Raw genomic sequence first — 27,913 nt, 5'->3', positions numbered from 1 at the left:
GGGGTTACATTAGTTCCTAGAGGGGATTACGTTAGTTACGAGAGGATTACATTAGTTACAAGGGATTACATTAGTTACTAGAAGGGATTTACATTAGTTATTAGAGGGAGGGGGGAGGGGGGAAGTCAGGTGTACCCCAGGGTCTCACTTGGCCCCGAGGTGAGGATGAACACACGGGTTGAACTGTGGGCCGACTGTGAATGCATCACCGCTAACATGACTGACCGCTATACCACGGAGGGCCCGCCACCCCAATAAACCATATGCACTTAAGAGTGTGTTTCTGTCGCTTATAGAGTGCGTTCGACACCCCTGAATTATATATATATATATATATATATATATATATATTTATTATATATAATATATATATATATATATATATATAGTTCATCTCTTCGATGTATATCAATGACTGTTTGGGTTTTTCTTTGTGTCTCCCCTGATGATGTGTTATGACCCCGAAAGTGGGACTTGGGAACTTTTCGTGTTTATTATTTTTCCCCCCTTTGGGTCATTTGGATTATATATAAATATATATATATATATTATATTATATTTATTTATATATTATATATATATTTATTAGCTGTAAAGTGTTTAGAAAATGTAATTGTATTTTTAACCCAAATCATAAATTAATGGGAATTCTCTTTTTTTGTTTGTTTTGTTGGGGAGGAGGAGGGGTAGGTGAGCTTTAGCATTTAAGGTAATTAAGTCATTTGGGTCAGTCTTATTTCAATGTTGTTTGTGGGGTCATGTTTCCATTTTAATAAATATGTGTTTATTTGTTTTCTCTTTGGGGCAGGTACGTTGTGTGTGTTTTTTGTTTTGTGGGGCCAGAGGCGTATGTAATACCCCATGATTGTGTAAGGTAAGGATACTGTTGTATATATATTATATATATATATTAATTTATATATATATTATATATATATATAATTATCAACTGACTGTCATATTTCTTCTTGGTCTCCCCTGATGATGTGATTATGACACGAAAGTGCCTTGGGAATTATCGTGTTTCATTTTCCCCGTGGAAATCATAGGAATATTTTATATATATATATATATATTTATATATATATTATTTATTTATATTATTAATATATATATTTTATTATATATATCACCTTTTTATTCACAGGGAAATTTAAGCATGATAAGTTCCCCAAGTGCACTTTCCTGTAGTGATCACATCATCACAGGGGAGATAAAAAAAAGGAATTAACTTGATTCGCGTTTAAATTTTGACCTTTTCATTTCATGTGTGGGGGAGTGGCACGGGAATGAATAAAGGCAGAAGTAAGAATTCATACATGTGTATATATAGTATATGTCTGTGTGGTTGTGTGTATATTATTTTTTTATAAAATTTATATTTTAAAAATATATTATATATATATATATATATATATATTTTATTACATATATATATATATATATATGTATACGTTGAGTGTATAGTATGATATGTGGGTGTGTGGACGGTGTTGTATATTAAAGTGTATGTGGGTGAGTTGGGCCCTCTTTCGTCTGTTTCCTTTCGCTACCCCGCTCAAAGCGGGGGACGCGACAAAGAATAATAATATTATATATTTATATATATATATATTATATATATATATATTATATATATATTTATATTTATTTATATAAAATTGTGATTTTCTGCGCTCCAATAAGAGGAGTTCATTGACCAAAAGTTTTGTGTCTGTGCACGTCGGGCATTGTCCCGAATTTTAATTAGTGTAATTTGATTACACTTAATTAGGAAATAAGAGGGGGTGAGGGGGATTATTGTGGGGGGTCGCCCCGGGGTTTGGCCCTTTTGTAAACATGTCTGATTGTTGGTCTGGTTCGAGTCTCACTTTGGCTTTAGTTAAAAAATTTTCTGACTTGTTGGTGCTGGTTTCGGTCTCAAGCAGAGAGGTGGGGGGGGGAGGGGGGTTGGGGAAGGGAGGGCATATAATAATAATAGAAGAGGTGGGGTGGGGGGGTGTGGGGGGGTGGGGGGGGGGGTGTGGGGGGGTTTGGTGGGGGGTTGTAGGGTGGGGTTGTGGTGGGGGGGTTTTGGGTGGGGGGGGGTTGGGTGGGGGGGTGGGTTGGGTGGGGGGGTTGTTGGGTGGGGGTTGGTGGGGGGGAGGTTGTGGGGGGGGGGTGGTTGGGGGTTTGAGGGGTGGGTTGTGGGGGGTTGGGTGGGGGGGTTAAAGTGGGGGGGTTATGGTGGGGGGTGTGGGGGGGAGGGGGGGGGTTGTGGTGGGTGGGGGGGGGTTTGGGAGGGTGGGGGGGTGCTGGGTGGGGGGGTGGGTTTGTGTGGGGGGTTTGGGCCCTTTTTGTAGGGGGTTGGGTGGGGTAAAGGTGTGGTTGTGGGGTTGGAGAGGGGACAGAAGGGCTGGTGTGGATGAGGTTGGAGAGGGGGAGAGAGGGGAGAGAGAGGGGGAGGGGAGAGGGGGGGGTGGGAGGAGTGGTTTTTGTGTGTGTTTTGGGGTTGGGAGGGAGAAAATGGGGGGGTTTTTTGAGGGTTGATTGAGAAAGGGGGAAAGGGAGCGAGAGTGGTTTTGTGTGTGTGTGTGAGAGAGAGAGAGGAGAGAGAGAGAGATGAGAGAGAGAGAGAGTGAGGAGGAGAGAGAGAGAGGGTGAGAGTGGTTGTGTGTGTGTGTGGGGTGTTGTAAAGAGAGAGAGAGAAGAGAAGGGAGAGAGGAGAGGGGTATGAGAGGGGTGGTTTTTTTGTGGGGTGGGGTGGGGTTGAAAAGGAGTAAGAGAGAGGAAGGAGAGGAGGGAGGGTGGGAGTTTTGTTGAGAGAGAGAGATGGAGAGAGAGAGAAGATGGGGGGGAGGAGAGAGGTGCAATGGCCCGGTAAATGAAGGTTGGAGGAAATGAGGGAGAGAATGAGGAAGAGGGAGGGAGGGAAGAGAGGGAGAAGACTGCACAAGAAATGAGGCCAAAAAAATATATGAGTATATGAGGAGGCAAGATGAGTGAGAGTGATATGAGGGAAGAAAAGAGAAGGCCCCAAAAAAATATAGAAGAAAATGAGTTAATGAGTTAACCAAATGAGGAGGAAAAGGAATAGAAAAAGAGAAGATTGTGAGTGAGGGTGAGGTGGCCCCCTTGGGAAATTTTGAGTTGGACCTTGGGGATTCACGTTGTGTACGCGCTAACCACTGGAAAAATTTATGTTACGCAATTTATACTGTGTAAAATGGGGAGGGGGAGGAGGGGGTAGTGTGAGGGGGGAGGGGGTAGTGTGAGGGAGGGAGGGAGGGAAGAGGGGGAAGGGAAGGGAGGGATGCTGTGAATGGAAGGAGGGAAGAGAAGGAAGGGTATGTGATGCAAGGTTCAAGGGGCGAGGGAAGGGGGAAAGAAGGGGAAGGAGGGAAGGAAGGGGAGAGGGGAGAAGGGGAGAGGGGAGGAGTGGGGTGTATATAGAGGGAGTTTACGACACGTGGCCCTGGGGAAGGGGAGATGCCGGACCCCCCCCCCCCCCAACCCCGACGCATTCAAACGGGGTGTCAAAAGGTGTGGGGAAGGGGGGGTTAAGGGGAGGGGAGGGGAGGGGACAGACAGACGCACGGCCCTTCCCCTCCCCATCCTCTTCTTCTGTATGAGATGGGGTGAACGCCAGCTTCGTCCTGGCTGATTAATCTTCCAGGTTGATGAAAGTGGGGAGGGGAGGGTGATGGGGAGGGGAGGGGAGGGGAGAAAGAAGAAAGGGAGGGGTTAGTAGTAAAGGGAAGGGGGTAAGGAAAGGGGAGGGAGGGGAGAGGCGTCCGTAACCCCCCAGACTTGATTCCACATTTCGCCTTCCTTTTGTTCGGGGGGGGGGGGGAGGGGGTGTGGGGGGGGGGTGATGATGCTGGTGAGGAGGGGGAGGGGAAAGAGGGGAGTAAAATGGCGTGGAGGAGCGACGGGGCGACACTATAATGGCGAGAAAGGGGAGAGGGTGGCAATAGGGGAGTTTAGAGAGAGAGAGAGGTGGGGAGTTTAGATGGGGGGTTTTAAGAGAGATGGGGAGTTTAAGAGAGGTGAGGAGTTTAGATGGGGCGTTTAGAGAGAGATAGGGAGTTTAGATGGGGGGTTTAGAGAGAGATGGGGAGTTTAAGAGAGGTGAGGAGTTTAGATGGGTCGTTTAGAGAGAGATGGGGAGTTTAAGAGAGATGGGGAGTTTAGATGGGGCGTTTAGAGAGAGATGGGGAGTTTAGATTGGGAGAAGTGGGGAGTGTTATCATCATCGTCTTCGATTTACCTTTTCCCCCAAACACCGTATTTTTCCCCACCCATCTTTCGTTGAGTGGGGGGGAATAGGGTTTGGGGCGGGAGGGGGGTTTTATTGGGGTTTGAGTTTTGGGGGGAGAAGAGAGGGGGGGGGGTGGGGGTAGTTTTTCGAGGCGGGGGCCTGGGGGGGTTGCTTTTTGGTTTTTTTGTTGTTAAAGGAGAGAGGGAAGAGAGAGGAGGAGAAAAGGAGAAGAGAGATGAGGGGAGGGGAGGGGGGAAAACATTGAAAGATGTTGAACGCTCTCTTTGCACAGGTCGTCCCCTTTTCATCTATGGGGGGGCGGGCGGGCGGATGGGGTGGGGGAGATGAGGGGTTGGGGTCGGAGAGTGGGTGGGGTGGGGTGTTGGGTTGGATGGGGGGGAGAAATAGAAAGGGGTGAAGATGGAATCTAGGGGTTGGGTGGCTGACGGTTGGGGTGGGGGTTGGGGGTTGGGGAAGGGTGTGGGAGAACACCCCCCCTCCCCCCTCCTTCAGGGAGGGGACTGGTTGTGTTGGGGGGAGATGGGGGGGTGGGGGGTGGTGGGGGTTAGTATGAGATGGAGACGTTTCGGGAGGTTGTTTGGGGTTTTTGAGGACCCCCCCCCCCCATTTCCCTCATAGGCTCCGGCAGTGGTGTTGGAGAGGGCGCTATGGAGTGTTGGAGAGGGTGCTGGAGTGGTGGAGAGGGTGTTGGAGAAGGCGCTGGAGTGTTGGGAAGGCCGTTGGAGTGTTGGAGAGGCCGTTGGAGTGGTGGAGAGGAAGTGGGAGTGTTGGAGAGGGCGCTGGAGGGGGCCCTTTGGGAGGGGTTGGAGACCCCCGTTGGAGGGGTGGAAAAGGAAGTTGGAAGTGTTGGAGGGGGGGGCGCTGGAAAGTTTTGGAAAAAAGGCCCCCCCCCCGTTGGAGTGTTGGAGAAGGTGTTGGAGAGCGTGTTGGAGCGTTGAAGAGGGTGTTGTAGTGTGGGAGAGGCCGTTGGTTTTTTTTTGGTTTTGGGGAGAGAGTGCTGGAGTGGATTGAGGAGAGGGTGTTATTATTATATATATTTTATTTATATATTTATATATTTATATATATTATATATAATATATATATATTTATTTATATTAAGGTGATACCCTGTACCGTGACCCTGTACTGGAGCGGGGGTACAGTAGGGGGAAGGGGGAGGGGGAAGAAGGGAAGCAAAGGACCACCCCCCCCCCCCCCCAAACCCGGGAACACAACCCACAACTTAAAACACCCCCCCCTCTTTTTTTTTTCTCTCTCTGGTTAAAGGGGAGAGGGAGGAATGATGAAAAGGGGAGGGGAGGGAAGGGGAAGGGGGAGAGGGAGGGGAAGGGGGGGAAATGGGGAGAGTGTTTTATACACCTGTTGAAGAATGGATGAATGATGGTGTTTGTTGTGGGGTGCTGGGACCTGGGATATGGGGTGCTGGGACCTGGATATGGGTCTGGGGCTGGAATGGGGTGCTGGACCTGGGGACATGGGTGCTGGGACTGGGATTGGGACTGGGATATGGGGTGCTGGGACCTGGGATATGGGGTGCTGGGACCTGGGATATGGGGTGCTGGGACCTGGGATTTGTACTGGGATATGGGTGCTGGGACCTGGGATATGGGGTGCTTGGACCTGGGATATGGGGTGCTGGGACCCTCAGCCCTTAGGGTTTCAGAGTCCTTGGGCCCTCCCCAGCTTCCAGTCTCCCCACCCTCTAATCTCCCCAGCCTTTGTCCTCCCCAGCTTCCAGTCTCCCCAGCCTTCCTCTCCCCACCCTCTAATCTCCCCAGCCTTGCTCTCCCCAGCCTTGCTCTCCCCAGCCTTCCTCTCCCCACCCTCTGATCTCCCAGCCTTGTCCTCCCCAGCCTCTGTTCTCCCCAGCCATCCTCTCCCCAGCACTAATCTCCCCAGCCTTGCTCTCCCCAGCCTCTGTCCTTCCCAGCCTTCCTCTCCCCACCCTCTGATCTCCCCAGCCTCTGTTCTCCCCAGCCTTGCTCTCCCCACCCTCTAATCTCCCCATCCTTCCTCTCCTCATCCTCTAATCTCCCCAGCCTTGCTCTCCCCCAAGCCTCTAGTCTCCATAAACCCACCCTCTCCAGTTCCTAGTCTCTCCACCCCGCTAGTCTCCCCAGGCACTAATCTCCCCACCTACCCTCCCCTCGCCTCTCCACCAGTGGCAAGCGTGACTTGATCGGGGTGGGGTGAGGGGTGATAACCTAAGCCATTTATCTGAGTTAAGGTGGCAAGGGTTCAAACCCCTTTTCCCCAGTGGCGAGGGTAGTGGTGTGTGGCCACCACTAGATAGGCAGTGGCCTGTGCCAGTGGTAAGGGGGAGAAGGGGAGAGGGGAGAAGGGTGGGGGGGGGTGGTTTGTCTCAGTGGGGGATGAAAACAACTTGTGCGTGGGAGGAAGGGAAGGGGGGGGGGTTTGGGTGTGCTCATTGGGGGGGTGGTATGGGGAGGGGTTGGGGGGTTTGGGGGTTTCCGGGGGAGGGGAGGGAGGGGGAGGGGGGCAGAGGGGAGGGGGGCGGGGTTTGTTTAGAGGTGGAATAAGAAAGCCTTTGACGCGTGGCTGGTCCAAAGCCTCGCTGGTGACACTCGTTTGTCTAGTGGGGACCCCCCCCCCCCAGTGGCACCACTATGCCACTGCTGATGTAAATAGCTCCCCTACCACCACCCACCCCCACTGTGTAGCCACTGACACTTGTGTGTCTAGTGGGGCCCTAGTGGCACCAATATGCCACTGCTCATGTAAATAGCCCCTCACCCCCACTGTGTAGCAACTGACACTCGTGTGTCTAGTGGGCCCCCCCCCTTAGTGGCACCACTGTGCCACTGCTGGTGTAAATAGCTCCCCCCCTCCCCCCACCCACCCCCACTGTGTAGCCACTGGTCATTCCACTAGGACCAGATCTTAGGGTGGGGGTGGGGGGGGTGATTATGATCTCTGTTGGAGGTTATGAAGGGGGGGGGAGGGAGGAGGTGTTGGAGGTCATAGAGGTATGGTGGTGTTGGAGAGAGAGAGAGAGAGAGAGAGAGAGAGAGAGAGAGAGAGAGAGAGAGAGAGAGAGAGAGTAGTAATGTACTGGGAGAATCGATTCTCTCTCTCTCTCTCTCTCTCTCTCTCTCTCTCTCTCTCTCTCTCTCTCTCTCTCTCTCTCTCTCTCTCCCCCAGACACAACACCCTCCCCCCGCCACACACACACACCCCTGGTGTACAAGAGGCGTAAGAGCAGTGTAGGTACACCCCCCCCCCTCCCCACTTGTCTTCACACACACACACGTGTGAGACGTGAGGTGTAAATTCGAGGTAAACTACGTGTATACCATATGTAAACTACACCTCAACAGGGTCACAGGGTGTAGGTAGACTATGGAGTGATAGATAGACACTTGTTTGTCTACACCAGGGTCAAAGGGTGTAGATAGACTGTGGATAGATAGACACTTGTTTGTCTACACCAGGGTCAAAGGGTGTAGATAGACTATGGATAGATAGACACTTGATTGTCTACACCAGGGTCAAAGGGTGTAGATTAGACTGTGGATAGATAGACACTTGATTGTCTACACCAGGGTCAAAGGGTGTAGATAGACTATGGATTGATAGACCTTGATTGTCCCACCAGGGTCCCAAGCGTATTGATAGGGGGTATGGGGTAGATAGACATTTTATTGTTACACCAGGGTCAAAAGGTGTAGATAGACTATGGTTTGGGTAGACACTTGATTTCTACCCGGGTCAAAGGGTGTAGATTTGGGTATGGATAGATGACATTTATTGTCTACACCAGGGTCAAAGGGTTGTAGATTGACTTGGATAGGGGGACACTTGTTGTCTAACCGGGTCAAAGGGTGTAGATAGATGTGGATGTTTTTTACTTGATTGTCTACACCAGGGTCAAAGGGTGTAGATAGGGCTATGGTAGATTTTGACACTTGTTTGTCTACACCCCGGGTTTAAAGGTTTTTAGATGGACTATGGATAGATAGACACTTTTTTGTTCACCAGGGTCAAAGGGTGTAGATGATATGGATAATAGACACTGATTGTTACCCAGGGTCAAAGGGTTTTTAGAAGATATGGATAGTAAACTTGTTTTTCTTACCAGGGTCAAGGGTGTAGATAGACTTGGGGGAAAAGATAACACTTGATTGTCTAACAAAGGGGCAAGGGTGTAGAAAAAAACTTGGATAGATAGACACTTGTTTTCTACACCAGGGTTCAAAGGGTGTAGATTGACTGTGGTAGATAGACACTTGATTTTTTAAAACCAGGGTCAAAGGGTTTTAGATAGACTATGGATGATAGAAATGATTGTCTACACCCGGGTCAAAGGGTGTAGATTTGACTTGGTAGATAGACACTTTATTGTTACACCCCCTTCCCCCCTTCCCCCCCCTTCCTAATAACTTCCCAAGACCCTCCCCCTGTAGACCTTGTTTCCCCCCTTCTTACGTCCCCGAGTTGTAGGGAGAGAGGAGAGAGAGAGAGAGAGAGAGAGTGAGAGAGAGAGAGAGAGAGAGAGAGAGAGAGAGAGAGAGAGAGAGAGAGTGAGCGATGAGTCCGTATCATAATTCAAGTCTAAACAGGGGGCGCCTTTTTTTTTTGGGTGGGGTGTGGATGGTGGTGGGGGGTTGAGGGAGGGGGGCGTTCCCCTCCCCCCCCCTCCTCCTCCCTCAACCTCCCCACGACGAAAAGTTTGGGGACTGAGGGAAAGGGAGGAGGTGGAGGTGGTCGTTGTCGTCCCCCTCTAACCCCACCTCCCCCCCCTCCTACCCCTGAGTTGCCGTCAGAGGGGAAGGGGGGAAGAGGGAAGGGGTGGGGGAAAGAGGAAGGGGAGGTGAGGGGAGGTGAATGGGTGACTCAAAGTTGATCAGACCTGGGAGGAAGGTGTTAATCCCCCCCCCCAGACCCTTCCAAGGCCGAGGAGGGGGGGAGGGGGTCAGCCACCTAGCCCTCAGGGGTTTAATCCCCCCCAGACCCTTCCAAGGCCGAGGAGGGGGGGAGGGGGTCAGCCACCTGGCCCTCAGGGGTTTAATCCCCCCCCAGACCCTTCCAAGGCCGAGGAGGGGGGGGAGGGGGTCAGCCACCTGGCCCTCAGGGGTTTAATCCCCCCCCAGACCCTTCCAAGGCCGAGGGGGGGTAGGGGGTCAGCCACCTGGCCCTCAGGGGTTTAATCACCCCCCCCCAGACCCTTCCAAGGCCGAGGAGGGGGGGAGGGGGTCAGCCACCTGGCCCTCAGGGGTTCCATCGAGGAGGAGGTACCCAAGGGCTAATCCAAGGGTAGGGTTGTTAGGTCGTGGGGTTGTAGGAGGTTTAAGGGCTAGTCCATACGTAGGACTGGTGTGTCAGGGACAAGCAAGGGCTGTGTGATCGTGGGTAAGGGCGGCAATCAAGGGACTGTGGACTAGAAAACAAGGGCTGTAGTGATAAGGCCCTTGGGGAGAAAAGAAGGGCTCTCTCGTGATAAGTGTGATAAGTCAAAGCCCTTATCTAAGGGCTTGTAGGGGGGGACAAGCAAGGACTGTGGGCTAGAAAATAAGGGCTCTAGTGATAAGGCCCTTGGGGAGAAAAGAAGGGCTCTCTCGTGATAAGTCAAAGCCCTTACCTAAGGGCTTGTAGGGGGGGACAAGCAAGGACTGTGGGCTAGAAAATAAGGGCTCTAGTGATAAGGCCCTTGGGGAGAAAAGAAGGGCTCTCTCGTGATAAGTCAAAGCCCTTATCTAAGGGCTTGTAGGGGGGGGACAAGCAAGGGAATCGTAGATCAAACCAAACACCTCGGCTTTCCCAAGCCCTTTCTCAGTTTTCCCCAGGGTGTGTATATGAACACCTTCTTCAACAGTTAGTATATGTCTCTATTTCCATTCGATCGTTTGGGGAAAAGCAATTGCCTCGTTTAGTTTAAACTGGAACCTCACTTGTACAGCAGGAGGAAGAGGAAGGGCCTTAGTGTTCAGGTGTGGTAGAGGGGGGGCGTCGCAAGCCCTTTGGATCGCTCCTGACGAAGGCGCGACTGCCCTTTCTGTAGGAGAAGTGGAAGGCGGGTCGAATTCTTATGTGTGTGTGTGTGTGTGTGTGTTGGATGTCCCTCTGCTGACGATTTTTCCCTCCCTCCTGAAGGGGACATGGTCGAAGACGCCCTTCCCTCCTCCCTCCCTCCCTCCCTCGCCCTCGCCCTCCTTGCCCAGGGCGTGTACGCTGCCGGGAGACCCGCGCCTGGGGAAGAGGAGGGAAGGGGAGGGAGGGAAGGTGAGGGAGGGTGGGTGGAGGGAGGGAGAGGGAGGGTTGGTGGAGGGAGGGAGGGAAGGTGGGTGGGTTCTTCTTGTGAGGGAGCGAGTGAGGGTGATGAATGAGGTGGGCCTGGAGAGGGGAGGGGGGTAGTGGTGGGGGAGGGGTAGTGGTGGGGAGGGGTAGTGGTGGTGGTGGAGGGGTAGTGGAGAGGACGTGTGTGAGTGTACAGCCGAGGGTTAGTGGGTGGAGGTGAAAGCTGGAGAAGAGGGTAGTGGCATGGTAAATGGCCCTGTGGGGGCATTGAGGGAAGTGTTCAGTGGCATTTTGAGGTCGATGTTGAGTGGTAAGTGGCATTTTGAGGTAGATGTTGAGTGGGAAGTGGCATTTTGAGGCAGATGTTGAGTGGTAAGTGGCATTTTGAGGCAGATGTTGGGTGGGAAGTGGCATTTTGAGGCAGATGTTGGGCGGGAAGTGGCATTTTGAGGTAGATGTTGAGTGGGAAGTGGCATTTTGAGGCAGATGTTGAGTGGTAAGTGGCATTTTGAGGCAGATGTTGGGTGGTAAGTGGCATTTTAGGGGTAGTAGTGAGGTGTTTAGTGGCCATTTCGGGCAGTAGTTGGGTATTCAAGTAGCCTTTGGAGGCATTAGTTGTGTACTAAGTGGCCTTTTGGGGGTGTTAAGTGGCATTTGGCTACGGGGGGGGGGGCGCTGCTGCCTGGAAGGAAAAAGGGGGGTTGGGTGGGGGTTGGGGGTTGGGTTGGGTGTGGGGTTGGGTTGGGTGCGGGGTTGGGGGTTGGGGGTTGGGGGGTTGGGTTGGGTGTGGGGTTTGTTGGGGAGGGGTTTGGGTGGGGAGGAGGGAAGTGGGGATTAAGGAGAGAGAGTGTGGAGATCTTCGTAATTAAACTAGACAAAGTTTGTAAAAGCCTCGGGAATAGGGGTGATGGGGGGGAATGGGGGAGGTGAGGTGATGGGGGTGATGGGGGGAATGGTGAGGTGATGGGGGTGAGGGGGAGGAAATAGTTTGATATATAATCGCCCGGTTCTGAGGGGGGGTGTGGGGTCAAATTTGTGTGGGGGGAGAAGGGGGGAGGGAGGGGAAGGTGTGTGGGGGAGAGAGAGGGGAAGGGGAGGGGAAGGTGTGGGGGAGGGAGAGGGGAAGGGGAGGGGAAGGTGTAGGGGGGTGAGGAGGAGGGGAGGTGTTTTGTGTCTGTCATTACCTGTTTGGACAGTACTGGGGGAGAGAGAGAGAGAGAGAGAGAGAGAGAGAGAGAGAGAGAGAGAGAGAGAGAGAGAGAGAGAGAGAGAGAGAGAGAGAGAGTTTACACTCGTAGTGCCCCCATGTATTTCATGTGTGGCGCGGTGGCGACGGGAATGGATGAAGGCACCAAGCATGAATTATATACATGTGTATATATGTATATGTCTGTGTATGTCTATATATGTGTATGTATACGTTAAGATGTATCGGTATGTATATGTGCGTGTGTGGATGTGTATGTATATACATATGTATGGGGGGTGGGTTGGGCCATTCCCTCGTCTGTTTTTCCTTGCGCTACCTCGCAAACGCGGGAGACAGCGACAAAGTATAAGAAGAATTCTATGAGTCCACGGGAGGGCGGAGGGGGAAAAATGAAACACGATACGTTCCCAAGTGCACTTTCGTGTCATAATCACATCATCATTCCCCTCCTCTCCCCCCTCCTCCTCCACCTGGGGGGGTTTCCCCTGGTAGGGGGAGGGGGGGATGATGAAGAAGGGGGCCCCCCACCCCCCTATCTACATATGGCGCTTGGGGGGGGGGGGGAACAAGGTTTCCAGGATTGCGTATTGAATGTTCCAGACCAGATGGTATGAGGCACGAAGGAGGAAGATAGAGGGAGCTGTGGCCCCGGTCGTAGACACCTTCCTGGAATGTGTAAATCCTTTTCAACTACTACTACTACCCCCCTTTTACCCCCCTTTTACCCCCCCTTTTACCCCCCCCCCTTCGAACTGGAAAGACATGGTGGGAATGCAGAGTTCCAGGCGTCTTGGGGTGGGGGTAGGGGGAGGAGGGAGGGGGTAGGCCACTCTTCCTTCTTGTTCTTCTCCATCCTGGAAAAGAGAGTAGACATAGGTGATGGGGTCCATTCCAGGTGATGCCTGGAAGAGATGGTAACTGGAATGTAGGTGATGGTCCATTCCAGGTGGTGCCTGGAAGAGATGGTAACTGGAATGCGAAGGGGGACTGTCACTGGTGTGTGAAGGACTGGAAACAGATCGGTGGTGTCTGAAGGTGTAGGAAGGAAGAAGAAGAAGAAGGAGAAGGCAGGTCTTCTTGGTGGATTCCGTCGCCCGGGGTCTGGAAACGAGTTTCCAGGCGGCCCCCGCGCTCTCTGCTTAGTTCCCTGGGTCTAGCCAGACCTGTCCATTCTTCCCTCCCCCTCACCTCCCTTTTTATTTATTTTTTTTTTCCAATCACCTGAGGTGGATGGTTTACATACTTGATGGTTCCTTCTCATGCCAAGGGTGTCTGGTGGGTCTGTTATTCGTAGGGTCTGCCTTTAGGTTGGGGGGGGGCAGGTTCTACCTTAGGAATGTGGAAATTTAACAGCTTCTCTCGTTAGGATGTCGAAATTTAACAGTTTCTATCATTAGAACGTCGAAATTTAACAGTTTCTATCATTAGAGCGTCGAAATTTAACAGTTTCTATTGATAGAACGTCGAAATTTAACAGTTTCTATCATTAAAGGGTCGAAATTTAACAGTTTCTGTTGATAGAACGTCGAAATTTAACAGTTTCTATCATTAGAGCGTCGAAATTTAACAGTTTCTATTGATAGAACGTCGAAATTTAACAGTTTCTATCATTAAAGGGTCGAAATTTAACAGTTTCTATTGATAGAACGTCGAAATTTAACAGTTTCTATCATTAGAGCGTCGAAATTTAACAGTTTCTATTGATAGAACGTCGAAATTTAACAGTTTCTATCATTAAAGGGTCGAAATTTAACAGTTTCTGTTGATAGAACGTCGAAATTTAACAGTTTCTGTCATTAAAGCGTCGAAATTTAACAGCTTTTGTCGTTAGAATGTCGAAATTTAACAGTTTCTGTCAATAGAATGTCGAAATTTAACAGTTTCTATCAATAGAACGTCGAAATTTAAGTTTCTATCAGTGCTGGGTACATGTGAGGGATGGGGAAGTGTAGGAGAGGGTAGGAAGGGAGGGAGGAAGGGTGGGGAGGGTGTTGGAAGATGTGGGGAGGTGGGGAGGAGGTTGGAGGAAGGAGGTGGGGAGTTTAAGTCAAGGGGGAGACAATGGCAAACAATTAACCCCGTGTGTTGTGGTCAACGCGCTGCCATGTCCCCTTGTGTATTGCCTTGCGTCTGTACAATACTAGTGTACATAGGGTCTAGGGTGGTTAGGGTTAGGATAACTAGGGTCTAGGGTGGTTAGGGTTAGCATAACTAGGGTCTAGAGTGGTTAGGTTAGGATAACTAGGGTCTAGAGTGGTTAGGTTAGGATAACTAGGGTCTAGAGTGGTTAGGTTAGGATAACTAGGGTCTAGAGTGGTTAGGTTAGGATAACTAGGGTCTAGAGTGGTTAGGTTAGGATAACTAGGGTCTAGAATGGTTAGGATTAGGGTAACTAGGGTCTAGGGTGGTTAGGTTAGGATAACTAGGGTCTAGAATGGTTAGGATTAGGGTAACTAGGGTCTAGAGTGGTTAGGTTAGGATAACTAGGGTCTAGAATGGTTAGGATTAGGGTAACTAGGGTCTAGGGTGGTTAGGTTAGGATAACTAGGGTCTAGAATGGTTAGGATTAGGGTAACTAGGGTCTAGGGTGGTTAGGTTAGGATAACTAGGGTCTAGAATGGTTAGGATTAGGGTAACTAGGGTCTAGAGTGGTTAGGTTAGGATAACTAGGGTCTAGAGTGGTTAGGGTTAGGATAACTAGGGTCTAGAGTGGTTAGGGTTAGGATAACTAGGGTCTAGAGTGGTTAGGTTAGGATAACTAGGGTCTAGAGTGGTTAGGTTAGGATAACTAGGGTCTAGGGTGGTTAGGTTAGGATAACTAGGGTCTAGAGTGGTTAGGGTAGGATAACTAGGGTCTAGAGTGGTTAGGTTAGGATAACTAGGGTCTAGAGTGGTTAGGATTAGGATAACTAGGGTCTAGGGTGGTTAGGGTTAGCATAACTAGGGTCTAGAGTGGTTAGGGTTAGCATAACTAGGGTCTAGAGTGGTTAGGGTTAGGATAACTAGGGTCTAGGTTGGTTAGGCTCAAGGTGTGGTGGACCTAGGCTTCGTAACATGTTAGGGCACGGGTGGTAAGGGTCATTAAGACTCTAATTGGTCTAGTCACATTCCGGTAGTTGACCTAATTGGGGCAGAATATGTACTTAAATATATATATATATATATATATATATATATATATATATATATATATATATATATATATATATATATATATATACATCGTCTCCTCGATGTATATCAACTGACTGTTATATTTCTCTCTTGTCTCTCCCCTGATGATGATGTGATTATGACACGAAAGTGCACTTGGGAACTTTTCGTGTTTCATCTTCCCCGTGGACTCATAGGAATATATATATATATATATATATATATATATATATATATATATATATATATATATATATATATATAATATATATACATTTGTTTCGAAGTGTTGGAATGTGGTTTGTGCCCTAGGGTATAGGGTCGTCTTAGCGAAGTCAGTCCACTTCGCTAAAATCGAAGTTGGCTCCGAGCTGGACACAGGGAGAAGGGTCAGCGAACTGGCATCAAAGGTCAGGTCAAAGGTCACGCCTTGTTCAATAGGGGTTGTTAAGCCACATGGATCGTTTGTTTGTTTATTTGTTTGTTTTTATTAGTAAGCAGATGATTATGAATTTAGTCTAATGGCCAAGAGGGTTAACCACTTTTAAGTATATGATTATTAGAGTAAGGGATGGTAATTGATCGTTAGGACTGCAATAAGTAGTTCAGGGGGTCAGGTTAACTGCCCGTGGCCTAGGTGGTTAGAGATGGGGGGGAGGGGGTGAGTTACGTAGTGGTGGTGGTGGGGGGTGAGTTACGTAGTGGTGGTGGGGGGGGTGAGTTACGTAGTGGTGGTGGTGGTGGGTGAGTTACGTAGTGGTGGTGAGGGGGTGAGTTACGTAGTGGTGGTGGGGGGTGAGTTACGTAGTGGTGGTGGGGGGTGAGTTACGTAGTGGTGGGGGGGGAGGGGGTGAGTTACGTAGTGGTGGTGGTGGGGGTGAGTTACGTAGTGGTGGTGGGGGGGGGGGTGAGTTACGTAGTGGTGGTGGTGGGGTGAGTTACATAGTGGTGGTGGGGGGTGAGTTACGTAGTGGTGGTGGGGGTGAGTTACGTAGTGGTGGTGGTGGGGGGTGAGTTACGTAGTGGTGGTGGGGGGGTGAGTTACGTAGTGGTGGTGGGGGTGAGTTACATAGTGGTGGTGGGGGGTGAGTTACGTAGTGGTGGTGGTGGGGTGAGTTACATAGTGGTGGTGGGGGGTGAGTTACGTAGTGGTGGTGGTGGGGTGAGTTACGTAGTGGTGGTGGGGGGTGTATGTTGGATTGTGGAGAGGCGTTACGTAGTGGGTGAATGTGTGTAGGGGAGGGAGGGTTGTGGGGAGGGGGTTGTGGGGGGTGTCTGCCTGCACAGGTGGGGGGGGGAGGGGGGAGGGGGAGGGGGCCTGGGGTGAGTGAGTGTGCCCTCTCTCTCTCTCTCTCTCTCTCTCTCTCTCTCTCTCTCTCTCTCTCTCTCTCTCTCTCTCCCCATGTGTGGGGGTGTGTGTGTGGGTGTATATAGCTAGCGCTCCTCCCCCCCCCACACCACCACCACGCCACCTCCCCCCCACACACTCTCCATATAAACTCCTCCTTTGGATCATCTCTGTTATTCTCCCCCACACCCCACTATATTCTCCCCCACCCCACTATTCTCCCTCGTCACCCCACTATTCTCCCCCTCACCCCACTATTCCCCTCACCCCAATATTTTCCCCCCACCCTACCCCACTATTCTCCCCCCTCACCCTCACTATTCTCCCCCCACCCCACCCCACTATTCTCCCCCTCACCCTCACTATTCTCCCTCCACCCCACCCCACTATATTCTCCCCCCTACCCCACCCTACCATTTCCCCCCCACCCCACTATATTCTCTCCCACACACCACCCCACTACTATTCTCCCCCCTCCCCACCACCCCAGTATATTCTCCCCCACCCCACCCCACTATAGTCTCCCCCCTACCCCACCCTACCATTTCCCCCCCACCCCACTATATTCTCTCCCACACCCCACCCCACTATATTCTCCCCCCTCCCCACCACCCCAGTATATTCTCCCCCTCCCCACCCCACTATATTCTCCCCCCGTCCCCCGTACCCCCGGAGATGAGCGTCTGTCTTCCCCTTACAAGGATTTAGTGTCGGTCGTGTGTGTGTGTGTGTGTGTGTCTGTGTGAGGGAGGGAGTGAGGAGGGAGGGTGGAGGGAGTGAGGAGGGAGGGAGGGTCGCGCTGGCTGTGTGGCGTCACCTCCCCTCCTCCTCCCTCCTCCCTCCAGTTTAATGGTACGTGGCAACCCTCGCTCGCTCGCTCGGTGTTGCCACATGAGTTCTTCTTGTTATTATTTTGTATTTATTTATTTATTTTTGTTTGTCGTACGAGGCTTTTAAGGGGGGGGAGGGAGGGAGGGGAGGGTGGCTAGGGCCACTAGGTGTTTGGGATATCCCATCCCATGTCGTCCCGTGATGTCCCCTGTGTGTGTGTGGGTAACCGTCTTCCCAGGGTAAAGTAAACCCCCCCCTTAACCCACCACCCCGGGGGTCGCGTGGTGTCTGGGGGGGTGGGGGGGAGGAGGGGGGTGGGGGGCCGACTCGGAGGAGGAGGAGGAGGAGCGTCGACCAAGGTGTGGTGGCATATATGTGGCGGCGGGAGGAGAGAGAGAGAGAGAGAGAGAGAGAGAGAGAGAGAGAGAGAGAGAGAGAGAGAGAGAGAGAGAGAGAGAGAGGCAGACAGACAGATGTGTGTGTGTGTGTGTGTTGATGGGAGGAGAGAGTAGGGTGTGTATGTGTCTGTGTGTGACGGGAGGAGAGAGAAAGAAAGAGGGAGGAGTGTGTCTGTGTGACGGGAGGAGAGAGAGAGAGAGAGAGAGAAAGAGAGAGGGAGTGTGTTTGTGTCTGTGTGACGGGAGGAGAGAGAAAGAGAGAGGAGGGTTTTGTGTGTGTGTGTGTGTGTGTGTGTGTGGACGGGAGGAGAGAGAGAGAGAAAGAGGAGGGATGTGTGACGGGAGGGTTGTGGGTTGTGTGACGGAGGGGTTGTGGGTTGTGTGACGGGGGGTTGTAGGGTTGTGTGACGGAGGGGTTGTGGGTTGTGTGACGGGGGTTGTGGGTTGTGTGACGGGGGTTGTGTGACGGGGGTAGGGGATTGTGTGACGGGGGTTGTGGGGTTGTGTGACGGGGGTTGTGGGTTGTGTGACGGGGGTTGTGGGGTTGTGTGACGGGCGTTGTGGGTTGTGTGACGGAGGGTTGTGGGTTGTGTGACGGGGGTAGGGGATTGTGTGACGGGGGTTGTGTGGGTTGTGTGACGGGGTTTTTTTGGGTTGTGTGACAGTGGTTGTGGGGTTGTGTGACGGGGGTTGTGGGTTGTGTGACGGGGGTTGTGGGGTTGTGTGACGGGGGTTGTAGGGTTGTGTGACGGAGGGGTTGTGGGTTGTGTGACGGGGGGTTGGGTTGTGACGGGGGGTTGTGGGGTTGTGTGACGGGGGGTTGTGGGGTTGTGTGACGGAGGGGTTGTGGGTTGTGTGACGGGGGGTTGTGGGGTTGTGTGACGGAGGGGTTGTGGGTTGTGTGACGTGGGGGTTGTGGGATGTGTGACGGGGGGTTGTGGGTTGTGTGACGGGCTACAGGGGTTGTGGGTTGTGTGACGGGGGTTGTGGGGTTGTGTGACGGGGGGTTGTAGCCGAGCAGCGAAGACTTAAAGAGCCACCGTGAACGTGTTGTTAAACTACAACCTTCCAGGCGAGGTTGTTAGAGCGAGCTCTTAACAGCCCAATTGCCCCGTTATGTTATGCTGCGAGACATGGCTCGATCTCAGCCCGTACCTCGGGACGACCTGATGAGAATATAGAGAAATAGAAGCCGATTTGGGCGGGAGGAGTGAGGAAGAGTGAGGAGTGAGGAGCGGGAGGAGTGAGGAGGAAGAGTGAGGAGTGAGGAGCAGGAGGAGTGAGGAAGAGTGAGGAGGAGTGAGGAGCGGGAGGAGTGAGGAAGAGTGAGGAGTGAGGAGCGGGAGGAGTTAGGAGCGGGAGGAGGAGGAAGAGGGGGAGTGAGGAGCGGGAGGAGTGAGGAAGAGTGAGGAGGAGTGAGGAGAGCGGGAGGAGTGAGGAAGAGTGAGGAGTGAGGAGCGGGAGGAGTGAGGAAGAGTGAGGAGCGGGAGGAGTGAGGAAGAGTGAGGAGTGAGGAGCAGGAGGAGTTAGGAGCGGGAGGAGGAGGAAGAGGGGGAGTGAGGAGCGGGAGGAGTGAAGAAGAGTGAGGAGGAGTGAGGAGAGCGGGAGGAGTGAGGAAGAGTGAGGAGTGAGGAGCGGGAGGAGTGAGGAAGAGTGAGGAGTGAGGAGCGGGAGGAGTGAGGAAGAGTGAGGAGAGAGGGAGGAGTGAGGAAGAGTGAGGAGTGAGGAAGAGTGGGAGGAGTGAGGAAGAGTGAGGAGTGAGGAGCGGGAGGAGGAGGAGTGAGGAGAGCGGGAGGAGTAGGCGGCAACAATTGTCATATACGTTGGAAGGTTAGGTTGGGCGAGCGCGGGAGAGAGCGAGAGGTGCAGGAGGAGGCGCGGCGGCGGGGGGGAGAGAGGGAGAGAGGGAGGGAGAGAGCGGGGGGAGGAGAGAGAGAGCGAGCGTGTTGAGGAGGGAGGGAGGAGTGAGGGAGTGAGGGAGGGCAGGGGGCGGCGCTTGGCTCGGGAGGAGCTGGCCAGGAACGCAGACCATTGAGTTAAGCAGTGTCTCGCTGGGTGTCGCGGGAGGAGGAGGTGTGGTGTGTCGCGCGCGCGAGAGGAGCGGAGCGGGGTGTCGCTGCTCGCGCCCTTAAAAACCCACGCCCATCTTTTTTTTTTTTTCTCCAAAAACCTCTCCTCCCTACATCCTGGTGGTGTGTTCATCCTCCCAGCTCACCCCGAAGACGGGGAGAGATGGTCTTATTTCTCCCTGGAACAGGAGACGTGACCTAACCACACCTCAGCTAAGCCGTGAAGAGGAGTCGTGTTAACCACACCTCAGAAAAGCCGTGAAGAGGAGTCGTGTTAGCCACACCTCAGCTAAGCCGTGAAGAGGGTCGTGGTAACCACACCTCAGCTAAGCCGTGAAGAGGAGTCGTGTTAGCCACACCTCAGCTAAGCCGTGAAGAGGGGTCGTGTTAACCACACCTCAGCTAAGCCGTGAAGAGGGTCGTGTTAACCACACCTCAGCTGGAGACGTGAAGAGGGTCGTGTTATTATTTTTTATATAACAGTTGTGATCTCTGGGGTGTTGCGTGTGTGTGTGTGTGAGACGGGAGGAGTGGCAGAAACTTGACCCCCTCCTCCACCACCTCACTCTCTCTCTCTCTAAAACCCCCCAGAGAGGGTGTGTTCACCAAAACCCCCCAGAGAGGTTGTGTTCGCTATAACCCACCCCCCAGAGAGGGTGTGTTCACTGAAAAAAAGAGAGGGTGTGTTCAGTAAACCCCCCAGAGAGGGTGTGTTCAGTAACTCCCCCAGAGAGGGTGTGTTCACTAAAACCCCCCCAGAGAGGGTGTGTTCACTAAAAAAAAACTCCCCAGAGAGGGTGTTTGTGTGTTCAGTGTTCCTAGTGGTGTTCTTTCTACAGTGGTGGTGTTGTTCTTCTTCTTCTTCCTATATACATCAGTGTTCTTCTTCCTATATACATCAGTGTTCTTCTTCCTATATACATCAGTGCTGCGATGAAATGTTCAGTTGTGGTGTGAGTGTTCTAGAAGAACACAGTCTGGAGACCCAACCTTGCTTACCTCACTGGACCCCGGCTCCCCCCTGACTCAACCCCAGGTAAGACCTGCTCTACACCCTCCCCCTGCTTCTTCTTCCCCCAGAGATTAGTGTAAACATTATATATATATATATCTGTGTTTCTCTGGGGGGAGGAGAGAGGGGAGGGAGTTGAAGTGGGGGAAAAGGTGTTCAGTTTCATCTTAAGGCGAGTGTTGTGTGGTCAACCCAGAGACTCGTGATATATATATATATATATATATATATATATATATATATATATATATATATATATATATATATATATATATATATTCCTGAGTCCACGGGGGAAAATGAAACACAATAAGTTCCCAAGTGCACTTTCGTGTCGTAATCACATCATCAAAGGAGATAAATACAGTTCCCAAGTGCACTTTCGTGTCGTAATCACATCATCAAAGGAGATAAATACAAGAAAGAAATATGTCAGTTCATATATATATATATATATTTACACATCTGGTATTGCAAGGGTGTTTTAGCGATGGGAAAATAGATACAATATTAGGTGTTTTCAAGTTTTTATGGCCATTCCAAAAGGTGTTTTATGGAAGAGATGGAATGTTTGAGAATGGGACAAACATGGCGAGGGCAATACGTATACAACGCCTCATGTTCGAACCTGTGAACGCGGGCGGGTGGCTGTGGAAAAGGCCAGGCTGTGTGGAAGGGTATATTGTGTGGAAGGGAGACTTTGTGGTATATATATATTTGTATTTTATTTTTTATTATTTTTTCTTATTTTGCTTTGTCGCTGTCTCCCGCGTTAGCGAGGTAGCGCAAGGAAACAGACGGAAGAATGGCCTAACCCACCCACATACACATGTATATACATACACATGTATATATATATATAGATAGATAGATAGATAGATAGATAGATATATTTCCACCCTTATTTCTCTTCTCTCCACTTTATATATGTCCTTTTTTTTGAACTTCTCGTCTGTCTAAGTGTGTGAGCGGCCTTCCACTGTGTATATCCCCACTTGCTAAACTTTGAAGATGTAGAACTTGAGAGTAATTAAACCTTAAGTTTGAGCTGGCGTTGTCTGGCCCCCTTTCTACCTTCGATATATAATGATAATAGAGTTTTATAACGTAAGATTTTCCTATATATATATATATATATATATATATATATATATATATATATATATATATATATATATATTGCAAACTGTCGTAATGGAAGAGGTGGTGTTAGGGTGGTGGGGGCATACAGTGGTAACCCTTGTAGATTTTGTGTTATTTGAAAATCATCCACGTCCGTCGTCCCCCGTATAGCACGTCGGTCCAATTCATTGTATCAGTTCTCCTCTTTCTCTCTCTCTCTCTCTCTCTCTCTCTCTCTCTCTCTCTCTCTCTCTCTCTCTCTCTCTCTCTCTCTCTCCTTCCTCCACCCAGTGACTCAATGCCTCTCCCCCTCCCCCTCTCCTCCCCCTTCTTCCCCCCCCTCCTTCTTCCCCCTCCACAAGTACTTCAAGCAAGCATCTCCCCCCCCTTCAACCCCTCCACACACTTACTCCCTCATACACTCATACACTCGAGCTAACCCGTGTCTATGTATTCCTCTTCCTCACTATCTAATCTATCTATCTATCTGTCTATCTATCTCGCCTGTCCCACACTGTATTTTGATATGTTCTCGCTGCTGGTGTCCCAAATTTAAGAAAACTTTTGGAGTCAAACGTGTTCGATTATTTCGAAATTCTAACGCCATTTTAAGCCAGAATAACTTTAAAAAAAAAAAAGATTAAAACCCTAATTGGGTTTTGGGAAATCTAAAACCCTATTGGGTTTTAGGGATAGTGATTTGAAACCTAATTGGGTTTTTGGGATAGTGATTTGAAACCTAATTGGGTTTTTGGGATTGATTTAAAACCTAAGTGGGTGTTTGAATAGTGACTTGAAACCCAATTGGGTTTTGGGATAGTGATTTAAAACCTAATTGGGTGTTTGAATAGTGACTTAAAACCTATTTGGGTTTTGGGATAGTGATTTGAAACCTGATTGGGTGTTTGAATAGTGACTTAAAACCTAATTGGGTTATGGGATTGTGATTTAAAACCTAATTGGGTTTTTTGGGATTGATTTAAAACTTAATTGGGTTTTTGGGATAGTGATTTAAAACCTATTTGTGTTTTGGGACATTTAAAACCCTATTGGGTTTTTGGGATAGTGATTTGAAACCTAATTGGGTTTTTGGGATAGTGATTTGAAACCTAATTGGGTTTTTGGGATTGATTTAAAACCTAATTGGGTTTTTGGGATAGTGATTTAAAACCTATTTGTGTTTTGGGATAGTGATTTAAAACCTAATTGTGTTTTGGGATTGATTTAAAACCTAATTGTATTTTTGGAATAGTGACTTAAAACCTAATTGGGTTTTTGGGATTGATTTAAAGCCTAATTGTGTTTTTGGGATTGATTTAAAACCTAATTGTGTTTTTGGAACAGTGACGTAAAACCTAATTGTGTTTTTGTGACTGATTTAAAACCTATTTGTGTTTTAGGATAGTGATTACGAACCTAATTGGGTCTTTGGAATAGTGATATAAAACCTATTCGTGTTTCTGGACTGAGTTAAAACCTAATTGGGTTTTTAGGACTGATTTAAAACCTAATTGGGTTTTTGGGACTGATTTAAAACCTATTTGTATTTTGGGATAGTGATTTAAAACCTAATTGGGTTTTTGGGACTGATTTAAAACCTAATTGTGTTTTGGGATAGTGATTTAAAACCTATTTGTGTTTTGGGACTGATTTAAAACCTATTTGTTTTTTTTGGATAGTAATATGAAACCTATTTGTGTTTTGGGACTGATTTAAGACCTATTTGTGTTTTTGGGATAGTAAATTAAAACCTATTTGTGTTTTTGGATAGTGATTTAAAACCTAATTGTGTTTTGGGATAATGATTTAAAACTTATTTGTGTTTTTGGGACTGATTTAAAACCTAATTGTGTTTTGGGACTGATTTAAAACCTATTTGTGTTTTGGGACTGATTTAAAACCTATTTGTGTTTTTGGGATAGTGATTTAAAACCTATTTGTGTTTTGGGATAGTGATTTAAAACCTAATTAGGTTTTTGGGACTGATTTAAAACCTAATTGCGTTTTGGGGACCGACTTAAAACCTAATTGCATTTTGGGGACTGACTTAAAACCTATTTGTGTTTTTGGGATGGCTTTAAAACCTATTTGTGTTTTGGGATAGTGATTTAAAACCTATTTGTGTTTTGGGATAGTGATTTAAAACCTAATTAGGCTATTGGAATAGTGACTTAAAACCTAATTGTGTTTTTGGGAGTGATTTAAAACCTAATTGGGTTTTTTGGACTGATTTAAAACCTGTTTGTGTTTTTGGGATAATGCTACAAGCCTTGCACTAGTTGGGACTAAAGTTTCCCTCACAGCAGAATATATTCACTCCTGATTTGTGTTTTTGGGATAGTGATTTAAAACCTATTTGTGTTTTTGGGACTGATTTAAAACCTAATTGTGTCTTGGGACTGATTTAAACCCTAATTGGGTTTTTGGATAGTGATTTTAAAACCTACTTGGGTTTTTGGGACTGATTTAAAACCTAATTGTGTTTTTGGGATAGTGATTTAAAACCTATTTGTGTTTTTGGGATAGTGATTTTAAAACCTAATTGTGTTTTTGGGATAATGCTACAAGCCTTGCACTAGTTGGGACTAAAGTTTCCCTCACATCACAATATATTCACTCCTGATTTGTGTTTTTTGGATAGTGATTTAAAACCTAATTGTGTTTTGGGATAATGATTTAAAACTTATTTGTGTTTTTGGGACTGATTTAAAACCTAATTGTGTTTTGGGACTGATTTAAAACCTATTTGTGTTTTTGGGATAGTGATTTAAAACCTATTTGTGTTTTGGGATAATGATTTAAAACCTAATTAGGTTTTTGGGACTGATTTAAAACCTAATTGCGTTTTGGGGACTGACTAAAAACCTAATTGCGTTTTGGGGACTGACTTAAAACCTATTTGTGTTTTTGGTACGGATTTAAAACCTATTTGTGTTTTGGGATAGTGATTTAAAACCTAATTAGGTTATTGGAATAGTGACTTAAAACCTAATTGTGTTTTTGGGATTGATTTAAAACCTAATTGGGTTTTTGGGACTGATTTAAAACCTGATTGTGTTTTTGGGATAGTGATTTAAAACCTATTTGTGTTTTTGGGACTGATTTAAAACCTAATTGTGTCTTGGGACTGATTTAAACCCTAATTGGGTTTTTGGATAGTGATTTTAAAACCTACTTGGGTTTTTGGGACTGATTTAAAACCTAATTGTGTTTTTGGGATAGTGATTTAAAACCTATTTGTGTTTTTGGGACTGATTTAAAACCTAATTGTGTCTTGGGACTGATTTGAACCCTAATTGGGTTTTTGGGATAGTGATTTTAAAACCTATTTGTGTTTTTGGGACTGATTTAAAACCTAATTGTATCTTGAGACTGATTTAAACCCTAATTGTGTTTTTGGGATAGTGATTTTAAAACCTAATTGTGTTTTTGGGATAATGCTACAAGCCTTGCACTAGTTGGGACTAAAGTTTCCCTCACATCACAATATATTCACTCCTGATTTGTGTTTTTTGGATAGTGATTTAAAACCTAATTGTGTTTTGGGATAATGATTTAAAACTTATTTGTGTTTTTGGGACTGATTTAAAACCTAATTGTGTTTTGGGACTGATTTAAAACCTATTTGTGTTTTTGGGATAGTGATTTAAAACCTATTTGTGTTTTGGGATAATGATTTAAAACCTAATTAGGTTTTTGGGACTGATTTAAAACCTAATTGCGTTTTGGGGACTGACTAAAAACCTAATTGCGTTTTGGGGACTGACTTAAAACCTATTTGTGTTTTTGGTACGGATTTAAAACCTATTTGTGTTTTGGGATAGTGATTTAAAACCTAATTAGGTTATTGGAATAGTGACTTAAAACCTAATTGTGTTTTTGGGATTGATTTAAAACCTAATTGGGTTTTTGGGACTGATTTAAAACCTGATTGTGTTTTTGGGATAGTGATTTAAAACCTATTTGTGTTTTTGGGACTGATTTAAAACCTAATTGTGTCTTGGGACTGATTTAAACCCTAATTGGGTTTTTGGATAGTGATTTTAAAACCTACTTGGGTTTTTGGGACTGATTTAAAACCTAATTGTGTTTTTGGGATAGTGATTTAAAACCTATTTGTGTTTTTGGGACTGATTTAAAACCTAATTGTGTCTTGGGACTGATTTGAACCCTAATTGGGTTTTTGGGATAGTGATTTTAAAACCTATTTGTGTTTTTGGGACTGATTTAAAACCTAATTGTATCTTGAGACTGATTTAAACCCTAATTGGGTTTTTGGGATAGTGATTTTAAAACCTACTTGGGTTTTTGGGACTGATTTAAAACCTAATTGTGTTTTTGGGATAGTGATTTAAAACCTATTTGTGTTTTTGGGACTGATTTAAAACCTAATTGTGTCTTGGGACTGATTTAAAACCTAATTGGGTTTTTGGGATAGTGATTTTAAAACCTAATTGTGTTTTTGGGATAATGCTACAAGCCTTGCACTAGTTGGGACTAAAGTTTCCCTCACAGCAGAATATATTCACTCCTGATTTGTGTTTTTGGGATAGTGATTTAAAACCTATTTGTGTTTTTGGGACTGATTTAAAACCTAATTGTGTCTTGGGACTGATTTAAACCCTAATTGGGTTTTTGGGATAGTGATTTTAAAACCTACTTGGGTTTTTGGGTCTGATTTAAAACCTAATTGTGTTTTTGGGATAGTGATTTAAAACCTATTTGTGTTTTTGGGACTGATTTAAAACCTAATTGTGTCTTGGGACTGATTTAAACCCTAATTGGGTATTTGGGATAGTGATTTTAAAACCTATTTGTGTTTTTGGGATAATGCTACAAGCCGTGCACTAGTTGGGACTAAAGTTTCCCTCACATCACAATATATTCACTCTTGTCTTGATTTATATCCCAGAATTTTTTTCCAGTTTTACATAATCTGTTCTTGATATATGGCTGGCCAGTTGTGGGGAGGAGGTTGTTATGTTGTGGATGGGGTGGAGGAGGTTGTGTTGTGGATGGGGAGGATGTTTTGTTGTGGATGGGGAGGAGGTTGTGTTGTGGATGGGGAGGTTGTGTTGTGGATGGGGAGGAGGTTGTGTTGTGGATGGGGAGGAGGTTGTGTTGTGGATGGGGAGGAGGTTGTGTTGTGGATGGACAGGAGGTTGTTGTGTTGTGGATGGGGAGGTGTTATGTTCTTGGGGAGTTTAGATTGTCTAGGGGTGATATAGTAGGCTTGGGTTGGGGTGTTGTGTGGGAGTTGGTGTTTTTTGGGGAGCTTATATATAGCCTAGAGAGTGTTCTGGGGAGCTTATATATATAGCCTAGGGGATGTTCTGGGGAGCTTATATATATAGCCTAGGGGGTGTTTTTCTCCTAGGACCCCCCCTGGTAGAAATATCCTCCCCCTCCCCTTTTCTCCTAGGACCCCCTGGGAAAATATCTCCCCCCTCCCCCCCCTTTTCTCCTTCACCGCCCCCCCCCCTTCCCCCTGAAAATAATATCCCCCCTCCCCCATTCATGTACGACCCCCACTAAGAAAAAAAATTTCCTCCCACAGCACCCCAGAGAAAAAAACCCTTCCCCAGAGAAACATCCCCTCCTCCCCCCCTTCCCCCACTCTCTCCACCCACTGAGAAAAAAATATGACACGTTATTTATCCTACATTTACGACCTTAAACAGTGGAGGGGCGCCGACCCCCCCCCACCCACTGGGAAAAAAATAAGTTATTTATCATCCATTTATGACCTTCAACAGTTTGTGTATTATGATAAATGATAAAGGAATTTACCTGTTTCAATAATGTGGAGTTTTGGAGGAACAGTTCAAGTGGGAGATCAATTATCCCAAGTTATTGCTCCAGTGGAGACTTAGGGAAGTGGGGAAGAGTTACTTAATGGAGTGGTAGATGTTAAATTACTTAATGGAGTGGTAGATGTTAATGGAATGGTAGATGTTACTTAATGAAGCGGTAGATGTTAATTTACTTAATGGAGTGGTAGATGTTAAGTTAATGGAGTGGTAGATGTTAAGTTGCTGAATGGAGTGGTAGATTCTAAGTTACTTAATGGAGTGGTAGATGGTAGATATCGGTTACTTAATGGAGTGGTAGATGTTTAAGTTACTTAATGGAGTGGTAGATGTTAAAGTTACTTAATGGAGTGGTAGATGTTTAATTTACTTAATGGAGTGGTAGATGTTAAAGTTACTTAATGGAGTGGTAGATGTTAAAGTTACTTAATGGAGTGGTAG

The sequence above is a fragment of the Panulirus ornatus genome, chromosome 5 (genome assembly GCF_036320965.1).
Source record: "Panulirus ornatus isolate Po-2019 chromosome 5, ASM3632096v1, whole genome shotgun sequence".
In the NCBI taxonomy this organism is placed as follows: domain Eukaryota; kingdom Metazoa; phylum Arthropoda; class Malacostraca; order Decapoda; family Palinuridae; genus Panulirus; species Panulirus ornatus.
Note: the sequence above shows the minus strand (reverse complement) of the source record.